Source organism: Corapipo altera, unplaced genomic scaffold, assembly GCF_003945725.1.
Source record: "Corapipo altera isolate COAL_440 unplaced genomic scaffold, ASM394572v1 249, whole genome shotgun sequence".
In the NCBI taxonomy this organism is placed as follows: domain Eukaryota; kingdom Metazoa; phylum Chordata; class Aves; order Passeriformes; family Pipridae; genus Corapipo; species Corapipo altera.
This window is the reverse complement of record NW_020884982.1, coordinates 604,198-617,698: the sequence shown is the minus strand read 5'-3', so window position 1 is coordinate 617,698 and position 13,501 is coordinate 604,198. Positions and strand designations below refer to the sequence as shown.

The window sequence follows — 13,501 nt, the reverse complement described above, 5'->3', positions numbered from 1 at the left end:
TACTCTTTTCCTTAGTAGAGAAGATTTAAAAAAAACCAAAAAATCCCTTTAAAAAGGTTGTGCTTCATATAAACAAGTTTCATTTAAATGCAGTGAAACTCTCAGGTTTTCAGTGGGTAAAAATCAGAAGAGCTGAACTAATGTCAAGGAAATTAAGCTAGTCCATGCCAGCTGAGAATATGCCTTAAAGACTTTAAGAAGGCAGAGCCAGGTCAAAGAACATTAAGTTCAAAGAGTAGCACAGGACAGTACTGTCCTCACACAAACTTCTCAGAGCCTTCTCTTTTATTATAACTTCAAATGGTGGAGCAGAACAACCTCCATCTCTTAGACCTGCTGCTTTGGTGCTCACCAGGCTCATCCTGGAGTACATTCCTTTTGAATTATGTAATGACTGAGAGCCCTGAAAGGTTACTCCAGCACTCGTTAGAAATTTGCATATTCTATGACAAAGGACTTCTTGCAGTCATTTATTTATCCCTGAGCTGTAGTGACATAAAAGACACGTGCAGCCTGATGGAATGGGTTGACTCATTTCACTGAACCCTCCCTTGACTCATGTAGCACCAGCTCTAAACTTAGCCATGGTGAGAACTGAAATAAAGAACATAAACCTTTATGGAACAGAAAAATCTACTTTTCAAGTCCAAATAGCCTTAAGAAGAATTATTTCTGAGCTGAGCTTACCGCTCCCTGGTAATTTTTTCCCCATCTCAAATCCCACATCAGAAGAATTTCAGGCTGTGACAGATAGATATAGATTATAAACAGATATAAATATATAGATTAACACATTTACAATTATCAGTCATTATTATTCAAACACTGTTGTCACTGTTACGCACATGTAATATGGTTCTGCAGAACAGGGACATTATTTTATTGAGTTATAGATGGGGAAAAGGCATAAAGAATACAGGTAATGCACATATTTGAAATAGCAATATAAACAGAAACAGAAAAATGTTCAAGTCAAAGTCACATGAAAAATTAGACTAATCTTCAGATGCATTCTAGACTTGTATGTACAGCATTTTTACGCTAAAAGTAGAAATACAAACTCCAGAGATGAAGCACATCTCAAGAATACAAAATAAATAAACAAAGATGAATGGCAAGAAAAGAAAGAGAACAAACACTCGAATCTTCTTCCAGAACGATGAGAAATTTTGATATGTAAGAACCATGGTAGAAGATGCCTAATTTATGACAAGAACTCATTTATTTCCAAACAGAATCTCAAATAATAAAGTCTTGTGCCTGGGAGTGAATGCAAAGCATTTTAACTTTTATCACTCCTTTTGTGGAGTTGAACAATTCCTCTACAAGAGAGACCTCCAAGCAGGACAGTGTTTCAACAATCCCAGTGAAGAAATCCAACTCACTGAGAACATGTGCTTGGTGGGAACATCACAGTTATTTATCCAGAAGGAAATTTTTCAGCAACTTCTAACCCAAGGTTTCTTGAGAATAAGGAATAGATAGATGGGTTGGGTTTCAGACTCTGCAGCAGTGTCTTCCTAATGGTCAGGATCTGCAGGAGGAAAGCAGTCAAACTGTCATGCAAAAAGCTGTAGTAAATATCAAGAGAAAAGCATTAAGCTCCACACTGGATACAAAATTATGGATTACAACTAAGTAGTGGAATATATCCCTGTCCATGGCAGGGGGGTTGGAACTATATGATCTTTAGGGTCCCTTCTAACCCAGGGCATTCTACAGTTCTATGATTCTATGAAAGATGCACCATTATTTCACTTTCTTTTCAAGAGCATTGCTATTAATTGAATGACACCAAGGACCATCAGTGGGTTTCTTTCCTGCTGGAAATTTGTCCTTCATCACTTTGTTTGCATAACCAAATATCCTAGAGAAAAACAAGCATTGTTTCCACTCCTACAGTCCTTGCAAATTAGATTTTTACGGTAGATTTTTTTTTTTCTCTCCAGAAAAATAGGTCAGTTCCCCTGCAGTAATACACACAATCCGAGGCCCACGTTTCTGCTCGGAATGAGCTCATGGAATGCAACTGCCCCTTTGAGTTGGGCATCTGCACATGGCACCGACCACTTCAACTGGTCAAATGACTATTTGCAAGGCACAGATTTCCCCCGACTTCAGAGCTGAAGCGAAGCCTAAATACTTAAGCCTTTTTCTACTTCCAATCTCTCTCTCTGAAAATATGGACCATAAATATCCTCTCCCAGGAGATTAGTCCTGGAACCTTATTGGGCTTAAAGTTACGTTCAAACAATGTCCTAATAAAAACAGTGGCTATTGAATAGTAAATAAAGTGTGTTCCAAGGACATCAAATCATGATTACAATGACTTCCATTTTTGTAGAACTTCAAAACTAAGTGTTTCTTTCTCTACGTATTGGAAAATAAAAAGACTTGCTATACAAGAGTAAGTTAAGTAGCTGGAAATATAAATGTAAAAAATAACAGAAGATTGCTTAAGAACAGCAGTTAAAAACAGAAAAGTTATTCCCAGGCAGCCTCTGTAAGACAAAATAGAAAAGAAAGAAGAAGGAAAAAGGGATTTTTCAAAGTAGCTTCAACTTAGTGGGATCAAAGAAATTGGTTTAAACAGGGTCTGAAAGGGAACAAGGAATATTCTGAGCACAACTGCACACCTAACCCACACTACTTCACACAAACACCTGCCTTAAATCAAGTCACCTTAAATCGATCACGACTGAAAAACATCTTTTTTCAGAACAAAATGTGAAAATGCTTTGCTTCCTAAGGCAGCTCTGAAAGGGAGACAGAGCCCTACAAATATTGATCATCCACATTCTGAGTCCTGCACAGTGGGAACCACATAGCCACCTCACTCCTTGTCTCAGGTTGCCCTGTCATTTTTTTGCACATGCCCCAACTTTCAAAGTTTTCCACAGTTTCAACAAAGCCTGGAGGTGACTTACATGAAAAAAAAAAATTAAGAAAAAAGATTTTGAGCTGAATCTGTGTGAAATAAAATAAACATTTCTCCCCACTCTGAAATAAAAAAGGCACAGTCTCCATCAAAAGAGCTCTCTATGTGTTAATCTGCAATGCAGCCTCAGTGCCAGAGCTGGCACCCTTTGAAGTTAAAGGAAAAGCTCCTACTGTCTTTATGATGCCAGATTCCTGACTGAATTGAAAAATAACAAAGTAATAGGCTTTCTAAGCTCCCAGTAGCTCTCAGAAGATCACTGTCTAGCTCCAGTGATCATAGGAGATGCCAAGGGGATTGGGTTATGTGCCTCACACTGGCTGAGCTGACAACCAGAGCTGCCTAGAAGGGCTCCTGATTTTATTGTGAGTGATCTCAGAATGAACCTCAGCCAGGACAGAATGGTAGATTTGAGTAGAAGAATAGAGATCCCCATCTCAAAATAAAATACTTGTCTTTTCTTTTGATGTCACCAATTCCACTTTTCCTATTTTTTTTTCCTACTGATTCATGTTAGCTAGAATCAAAATTGAATTTTACAGCAGTTTTTCATGGTATTTTCATACTTTTCTTCTTTCTTTTCTCCTCCTGGAGGTAGAGGGAGAGAAAAAAATGGAAATTTGGAAAAAGAAAGGGACTTTAATAGAGATATAAATTAAAGTTTGAATCAATATTTTTTTCAGTTGATGTTAAATTAACAGAATTTCATGTTTTCATATAAAACATAAAAAATATGAATGCAGCATTTTGATACTCTTTGATTACATATTTTCTACGGCAGAAACTTCTTGATTAAGAATTTTCAGCCAACTTAAAGGCACGAGTATTAGAAGCCCCTGCAATCTGGCATCCTGAGCCATAATCTTTTGGAGTAGCAGAGAGAGATCTGTTTTGAGCAGCAGAGCATCCACAGTATAACATAGTAGTGTATGTAATACAAGCTAGGATAACACAGGGTAAGAGATTAATATTCTGCATCATACTGTGCTCTGTTATTTTTATCCTGCTGTTTCTTTCACTCACCATCTCATGACTCACACCCTCCCCACACTGGAATTTCCATCTCAGTCTCGTGGCTCACTGGTGTGTTACGGAAGACGATGCCGTGGAAAAGCCATCTGGAGAACACCGCTACTGCCAGGGCTCCAGGTCGCTCTTAAAAACAGACAGACACAACAACATTTACTGATTTATCACATAACTCCTCTGAATATTGCAATCTCTTTAGCAAACCGCCTTCACTAGCTGTGAGGGTTGAAGTTCTCCATGTATTTACAGCTTTAGTGATGGCGCTGGATATACGTCCAAGTCACCGTCCCACGGAAAGCTGGCACTGCACAAGCCTTTAGAAAAATTTCAGGACTCATCCTGTGAGGTGATAAAAGGGCTCTTGTGAGGCAGGTGAATGTAATCCAATATCTGTAAAGGAGCTGTTCCGTACACATTTCTCAGTTAACTTTATCACCTCAAGGACATGGTCCTCGATGCCCCACTAGACAGACCTTCAGTGCTTCCTGAGGCCAAGCCACAGTTACTTCATGTGGGCTGGGAAGGCCAGGTCAGAAGAGGAGTCAGATGTTTAAATCCTTACTAATTGTACCTATAGCTACTGTGATCCAAAATGTAGAACATCTAAATCCCAGTTCAGTTTGCTTCCGGAAGAATCCTGCAGTCGTGGTTTCTAACAGACTCAGTTTCCCAAGTGCCTAGACTCTGGCCTCTGTTTAAATCCAGAGATAATATCACTAGTTATGAACCTAAATTCTACCACATCCCGGAAATCAGGGTGATCACAAGAAGCATAATTGTTTTTTCTTACCTCCTAGATGAGCGTTAAGAGCCCCTGCTCAAGAATTGCAATTCCCTCTTTTATCTGTATCTGAACTTTCATCTCTACCTTCCTAAGGGCTGTTTCTAACTAGTCACAAGCCAAGATCACAGAAAGTTCACTCTTTATATAAACAAGTAAACATTCCCTAGGCTAGAGGGAGAGTACTTCAATCAGCATTTGGACATCCTATCATCCTTCAAAAAAATATTCCTACCAGAAAATAGCTAGTCAATCTCAGGCTAGAAAGTCATGTTTTCTCCTCTTTTGCCCTGACAGTTTGAAAATGAACTCCACTGAAAGGAGTCAAAGAAGCCTTGTCCACAGAATATTACCAAAAAAGGCATTTGTGTGGGGAAAGGGTAATAAAATCCTAATTCAGGTACAGTAGCAAGATTCCTCTCATGTAGGTACTGAAGCAATGAGCTCTCCAAGGACCTTAGCGTGTATCCAGCCAAAGCAACCTTCCCTTTTGCTGAGATAGGTGGGAGTCAGCTTGGTTTTGGAGCAAGTTTAGCACAAGGATCAGTCTTGCTCCACTGTGTTATTCTAGGTTTCACAAGAAAACATACCAAAGGATGTCAAACAGCCCTTTATCACAAGCTTTTAGATCCACTGGCCTCCTGCTTTCCTGCTCTGTCAAATCGGGCTCTACAGGTGACACTGGAAAACATAAAGCCTGTTTTATTTCCATGAATGTTTTGTTCTCCAGATTTGCCTTGGGGCAGACTTCCTACCCTGTCACCTCAAGTCCTTCACATGGATTTCTGATGGTGACTCAGGACAGTCCAGGAGTCTTTTGTTGGTGAAAAAGCCTAATCCAGCAGAGACACTTTGTCTCTCTGACACCAGCTCAAGTCACCCGTCACATCTTCTGCCCTCTCTTCTTGTCCATTCCCAACATAACTGGCTGCCTGGAGGGGCGCAGATGTGCATGACAGAGAAGGAAGGCTGAAGGCTTGCACATCCATGCCACATTCAAATGTCAGGTCTCCCCTGAATCCAAAGGGCAGAAGCTTCCCTCAGTCCACCCTCAATCCAGAAACGTGACATCAACTCAACAGTCACGTCCTTCCTCTCAGACAATTCCCCCAGCTGGAGGATGATCAATGCAAGGACCCGAGGAGAGCCTGAGGAGGATGTGATTAGTGACCTGAAATGAAGCCTGTGCAAACTGCAGTAGAAGCTTCCACTAAAATCTCTTCCACTGGAGTCAGCACCTCAGGACAACAAATGCTGCTGCAGTTTGAAAGACGATTACCGAGAAAAAAAAATTAGAAAAAAAAAAGCTATAGGGAATTGGAGCAGCCAGAGAAAATCTTGTTAGCGCAGCAGTGTCCTGCTGTGAGCTTTCTGTTCAATAGACAGGCTCCTTGGTACTACTGAGTGAAACAAGTTTTTGCTGTCTAACTATGAGCAGTCCTTTAGAGTGATGTTTGTCCTGAGCTGCAGTTTCTTGTCCTGAACCTTTCTCGATCTGCTGCTGTTCTAAGTGGACTGTGTGAATTAGGTGGAACTCTTACAATATTTTACTTTGTAGCTCTGTCTTATCACCTGAGAGGCACAAAAAGCCAGGAAAAGACACGCAGTATCTCTGAGGAAGGTGCCAAGAGGATAGTTCTCTCTTTTCAGTGATGCCCTGGGACAAGATGAGGAGCAATGGCCATGAACTAAGACACAAGAAGTTCCACCTCAACATGAGGAAGAACTTCTTTACACTGAGGCTGGCAGAGCAGTGGCACAGCTGCCCAGGGAGGGCATGGGGTCTCCCTCTCTGGAGACATTCCAAACCCACTTGGGCATGTTCCTGTGTCACCTGCTCCAGGTGACGCTGCCTTGGCAGGGGGATTGGACTAGATCATCTCCAGAGGTCCTTTCCAACCCTAAAAATTTAGTGATTCTGTGAAAGCAATTGCTCAGAACAGTCGGGAAACCACTTGTAAGGAGCAGCTTTCCATTCACAGGAGGTTGGTCTCTGCAATTCCTTCCACTCGTCCCCTCGAAACACGAGTAAAGGAAGATGCAGGGGCACTTTTGTACTTTACTGGAATACAGGATAGAGCAAGCAAGGGACTTTCTCCATGAAATGTTTTCTTTGGAGGATGCTAGGTCCTCTGAAGATACATTTTTCATGGAAATATTCCTGATTCAATTGAGAGTTCTCTGGGAAGGCTTTCCTCAGTCAGATGGGAGAGAGGATCTTTATTACCTCTAGCAGACAGTAACTTGCAGTTCCTACAAGCTGGAGCAGGCTTGGAACACCTCTTTGGGACAGCTGTGTGTGGCTGTTGGGTCACAAGTGCACTGTAGGCTAAAAGCCCATATCCTGGATGGTGATTGTACAATCTTCTTCTTGACCAGCCTAAGCATGTTGCTAACTGAATGCAAAGAATGGTCTCACTCAATGTAACATCACAAGGTAACAGTGAACACTATCAAATGTACAGTGGAAGATCACAACAGAGAAATGAAAAGACAGGATTTCTGTGTCTCGCCACATTTCCAGATGCAGGAACCAGGAGACTGAATGAAGCTTGACCTGCACTATTTTTTGATACACGTTAGGCACTGGATGGGAGTGCTTGGGGGGGGGAAGAGTGTAACAATAGAAATCCAACCTTCAGCAGAAAATCCCTTGGAATTTTAAAGGGCCAAGTTGGTAGCGTTCAGAGGAGGAACTCAAACCTGAGTGTCTGATGTTGATTCACACTGATGAGGTGTCCTGTCCTCCTCTCATTTCACATGAAAAATCATATGGTTAGAGGTTATGGAGAAAGGAAAACAGATTACTGCGTGGGAATACAGTCTGCAGTGAACTTCAGTGTGGGTTGTAAAGGACTTTGGTCAACTGGCTGTCAAATAGAACAGCCCACAGGTTTTTTCTCACTACACTGAGCCTTCAGGAGGTTTCATCCACCTCTGGTACCCTGGGACCAACCCACTTCCTCATCCTGATCCATCAGGGAAGCTCTGCTTCTACAACTGTTGCTGTGTGTCCATCCCATCTCCTAGTTTGTATATTTACATCCTTTTGTCACTGTTAAACTACAAAGCCATGTGTGTGTACTGTTCTCTTCTGAACTCATCCCATCTTAATTCTATGCCTGCGAAGTTTCATCCTTATCTGCTGGAGGATTTCCCATACTCATTTTAAACAAGATTTTTAATATGGATTCTAAAAAAAAAATAAAATTAGTATAATTTTCTATTAGTGAACCTCAGAAGAAGAGGTTGGGACCTAGAAGGTAAACTGAATATTATAATATATATAATCACTACAATTTCCAGGGAGCAATGATCAAATCATGTAACATCTCTACACTGCATTCCTTGTAACTGCATCTTCATGGCAAATGAGTGTCTATCATTGGATATAAAAATCATCTGGTACTGAAAACAACAGAGAAGGATGTTAGTTCCTCACTCAGTGCATCACTGGAAAACACTTAAAATTACTGATGCAAGATTAAAGCCTTAAAAATAAAACTGCATCATTCAAGAACAAGAATTTTGCCTTGAACATGAAGTGTCACCAGCTTTAAGACTAGTACTATTTTTGGAACAAGAATTAATAGGAAAGGAATCTGCAAAACCCAAACAATCACTACTTAAAATTTCTGTGTGTCAGATATTTCTCCATCTTGCTTATAATTTCTGTCCTAAGACAAAAGGTTCACAGTTTGTTTTTTCAAGACACAACAATTTTTGTACTTTCTAGTATTAACTGATTTATGCAACTTTTATAGTTCTTCTGTCCATGAATTAATTAGTTGCCAATCTCACTGTGTTTTAAGTAAGATCAGCACCAGATGGAGACCAGATTTGCTTATTAAAGGGTTTTATCAAAAAAGTAATTCAGCAAATATAAGTCTGAAATACAGTATTGATACTAAAAAGTCTGACAACCTTTCCTAAGAAACTGCCTAATGCTGTGGTACCTGGGTTCAGTTTTATTGACAGAGAACAGTATCCTCCCCTTGAACTGTGCTGTGTAAAATGTCTAAACTGAGCACTGAGCTCAGTTCTGACCCCCGTGAAGCCAGTGACACAACGCCAAGTGTCTTTCACTGCCTCGGGACTGCGACTATTGTTTTTAAGACAAGCACTTGGCAATTACCTAACTTGCACCCTTTGACTGCCAGGGTAAGGGCTCGATTAGCTCCTTCCTCTCCGTACATGCAGGTTAATTACATCAGATACTTTCAGCACTATGAGAGCAATCACGAGGCATTTTTTTCCTTCGTTCTTGCTCTACACAGGCTCTGTAAGTGCAGACTTTTTCTCTGTGAACTTGGAGTGTAGACCAGGAGCACCTTCACACCAGAAAAATACAGGGTTTACTGAAACAATACCAACTCCCTTAATATACAGTAGCATCAGGTCAGGTTTGCCTGTCAGCAAAGGCAAATTGAGTCTGGCAAGGCAGTGTTGAGCCTGACTGTGTGACTTCCCCAGGTGCTGTTGAAGCCTGTAGGAGGTGTTGCTCTGACTCATGGAGGCTGTCAGAACTAACAGGACAGCTTGATAAGACAGTCTTGCTAAAAACTCTGGTGATTGTACAGAGAACCAGGCCATTCACAAATTGAAAAGGAGAAAAAGATGTTTCAGTAGAGTCCCACCACCAAGGTGCACAGTTTTACTTTCACTGCAACAGCTGAACATCTCAGAAATAAGATCACTACGCTCAGATTGAGTAATGGACACAGTCAGTGCCCAGTGGAGTCCTAAATCCTGCACTGTGTTAAAGCACTCACAGCCTAGATTGGCCTGCTACGAGCCACAGAAACAACTAGATCAATGCAACTAGATCCCAGCAGGTCATAACCTCCTTGTTCATGTTCAAAGGACAGTGAATGCATCAGTCATTTCACAGAATCATAGAATGGGTCCCAAAATGGGCTGGAAGGGAACTTAAAAATCATCTAATTCCAACCCCTCTGCCATGGGCAGGGACACCTTCCACTAGCCCAGGTTGCTCAGAGCCCCATCCAACCTGTCCATGGACACTTCCAGGGATGGGGCAGCCACAGCTTCTCTGGGCAACCTGTGCCATGGCCTCACCAGCCTCACAGGGAAGAATTTCTTCCTGATGTATAATCTAACCTATTCTCTGTCAGGTTGAAGCCATTGCCCCTTGTCCTGTTACTCCAGGCCCTTGTGAAAAGTCCCTCTTCATCTTCCTTGTGGGCTCCCTTCAGAAACTGGAAGGGATTTGTTCCTGCAAAGTCTGTACCTGCTTAAAGGCTGAATGTCCACTGTCAGGGAGTGAAACACTTGGTGAAATCATGGGAGAAGACCAGGCCAGGGTCCCTGGTAATCTTGTTTCAACGAATATTTACATTTTTTTGGAAAGGTAGAAATGAGAAAGAGCAGCCTGCAAATGCTCAATTTTTTTACAGTAGTTGGGACAAAAGGAATTTTGACATCCTTCAAAGAAAGAGGAAAAAGCCAGAACAACACAGAGCAAACTGGCCAGTAAAACTTTCAGCTGCTTAATTTATAAGAAAAAATCCTCACATGTATTACAGCAACCTAAATGTCTGTATATGTTTTGAAAAATGGCTTGAGCACCCCACGGGTATTTATAGATATGCTGTTTAGAAAGAAGCTTGCCCAAATTTAAATCTGAATCAGCCTGACACTTAGTACAGTGAATATTCAAGAGATCTGGCTGCCACCACTTCGGGTCAGTGCTTTAATTCTAACTGTGAAAAATCACCAATGTAGTCTCATTACCTGAAAAGTGAAGGCTTGTGTCCACTGTGCAAGGTGCAGTCAAAGCTACAAAGGTAACAGGGTGAATGTGGAGAAGAGAGTGAAGCTGAAAACATCATGTCATCTTTAATCAGTGCATCAGACCATTCTGGGATCCAGCTTTAGGTCCTCAAGTTCAAAACAGAGAAGGCTTACAGGAGATGTGGGAATGATCCAGGGCCTTGATAAACTGAAAGCTGTTGGAAAGACTGAACTATTTTCCTTACAGAGAATACAAATAAGAAGAATCTAGTCAAAATATATGCTATATAGAGCGTGGTAAATCAGATAAAATTGGGACTTTTTGTTCTCTGAAAAAAAGCGATAAAAAGGCCAGGGACAGTGAAATAAAAGGCAGAAAATTTATAAACAGGAAAAGAAATTACTTTTTTACACAAAACAGAATTAAGTTATAGAACTTAGTGAAACAGGTAATCATATAAAACCTAACTGGATTCCAAAGGGACAGGATACTTAAGGGAATATCCAGATTATAAACTACAGACAAAAAACCCCATGGAACAGATTGTTATTCCAGCTATCTTTTCAAATACTTAATACTAATCTGGCATGCTGTGATGCTATACAAGGTCTTTACGCATCAGTCCATCACTTGTAACCCCTCAGGTAAGTTTTCTTAAGGTAAATCCAAAAGTCTCATTTGCCTTAAATTCCTCCCATCTTCTGCAGCTCTATTTTCCCCACATGAGGCATTATCTACTGACAGTTACACCCTGACTTATATAATGCCCTATGGTGCCTTTCTAAAGAACACAGAAACAGACTGAACCATAATTTAGGCTCCAAGCTGGTAGTGAATAATTGTCTCATTCCCATCCTTTTCCAGAATGATTTTTGGCACTAATTCAGAACATGGCTCAGATCAACTGCTGCTCAATTCAGCCAGCAGTGCGAAAGTTTACTGAAAATGGCAGCAGTGCTGTTTGATCCTCTGCCTGCTGAAGCCAGATACAAAATTTCCATTTAATTCTAGAGTAGAACTGGTCTTCAGAGTCCAAACACATTTCGAATTGAGAAAGGGCGGAGCGGGAATCTCTGGCCCAGGTTCCATTCATAGAATCACAGAATGGTTTGGGCTGGAAGTAACCTTAAAAATCATCTCATTCCAACCCCCCTGCCATGGGCAGGGACACCTTCCACCAGATCAAGTTCCTCAGATCCCCATCCAACCTGGCCTTGAACACTTCCAGGGATGGGGCAGCCACAGTTTCTCTTGGAAATCTGTGCCAGGGCCTCACCACCCTCACAGGGAAGAATTTCTTCCTGATATCCAGTCTAAACCTACTCTCTGTCAGTCTGAAGCCATTGCTCCTTGTCCTGTCACTCCAGGCCCTTGGAAATAGTCTCTCTCCCTCTTCCTTGTGAGCTCCCTTCAGAAACTGGAAGGCTCCAGTTAGGTCACCTCAAAGCCTTCTCTTCTCCAGGCTGAACAATCCCAACTCTCTCAGCCTTTCCTCACAGCAGAGCTGCTCCATCCCTCTGATGGTCTCTCCTCTGGACTCACTCCAACAGCTCCATGTCCTTGCTGTGATGGACCCCCAGCACTGGAGGCAGCACTGCAGGGGGGGGTCTCACCAGACTGGAGCTTACAGCTTCAGAAAAACTCTATCTCCAATGTCTGGTCTTTCCCTCAATTATTTGGGGATTTGCCCTTCCTTTTTTTCTCTTTTCTGTTTTCTTTTTTCTTTTCTTTTTTTTTCTGGAAAATATGCTTTTGTAAAATATTCCTTGCTTTTAGCCTGTGTGCTTATAGCATTATCTTAAAAAGCCACTAGGCAGATGGTTCCCAAATGTGAGTTAATAACTTGTAGGTAGCTTTTGGGGAAGCTTTTTGAAATCCCCTCATGCAAAATGATTTCACAAACTGCCTGCCTGCCATTCTTTGGCTATTTGGGCAGACTATTTCAAAATGGCCAGGAGAAAAATGGCAGATTATTTTTTATTTGTTTTGCAGCAGACTGTTATGTTTATTTTGCAGTGGTAAAAGAATATAAAGGGAAAACGAACACAAAGCTTCCACTGAAGATTCTTCTAGACCCTGGAAGTCCTGACTGGCTTCAAGGTGAGCATGTTTGGGCCTCTGCCCGCTCTTTTGCAGCCCTTCTACAGCATTTCTTTCAAAATAAGGTTGATTTTTACAGAGTAGCACAGGCTGAGTATTTAACAATCATGAGTGAGACTTCACGGCATCACATGATTAATTTAAAAATCAGATTTCAAATATGGGGCTCTTGCTGTTCACCCCTGATCTGCTAAAAATACTGTATGTTTTGCCTGGTTTAAAGTAAAAAGTATTGATAGTGTCTGGTCAGGCAAGCATCACCAGTTTTTTAACAGATTTCATCACCCTCTTTTAACAGATTTCACCACCATTTTTGAACAGATTTCACAAAAAATCCATCACCACATCGATGACAAAATTTTGCTGTCTCTCTTAACAATGGCAGTAGATCAAATGCCTTCTAACCCTGTGAATCAATGTGAACCAATCAAGTACAACTGCCCTCTCTCCTGGGTGATTCATAGCTCTAGAAAATGGAATAGAAAAATAGAAAATAGAATATTTTCAGTTGGAAAGGACCTACAATGATCATCCAGGCCAACTGCCTGAGCACTTCAGGGCTCACTGCTAAAGCATGTGATTAAAGGCATAGTCTAAACGTCTCTTAAATGCTGACAGGTTTAAGATTCTCTGGAAGCTTGTGCCAGTGTCTGACCAGCCTCTTGGTAAAGAAATGTGTCCTAATGTCCTAAACCTCTCCTGGTGCAGCTTTGAACCATTCTCATGTGTCCTATCCCTAGATACCAGGGAGAAGAGATCAGCACCTCAACCTCCTTTTCTCCAAACTAGACAAACCAGGAGACCTCAGTCACTCCTCACAGCACGTTCCTTCCAGCCCTTCCACCAGCTTTGTTGTCCTGCTCTGGATGCCTTCAAGGACCTTCACATCCTTCTGAAA

The 13,501-nt window shown here is 41.4% G+C and overlaps 1 protein-coding gene across 1 annotated transcript in view; it reads right to left on the bottom strand.

The window, feature by feature from the left end:
- Positions 1–856: 856 nt before the first annotated feature.
- LOC113957984 (potassium voltage-gated channel subfamily A member 5-like) overlaps positions 857–13,501 on the bottom strand; it is a 28,739-nt gene continuing 16,094 nt past the window's right edge. The window contains 2 exon segments of the mRNA XM_027665936.1: positions 857–1,534; positions 3,962–4,093. The gene's annotated coding sequence lies outside the window, so the exon portion shown is untranslated.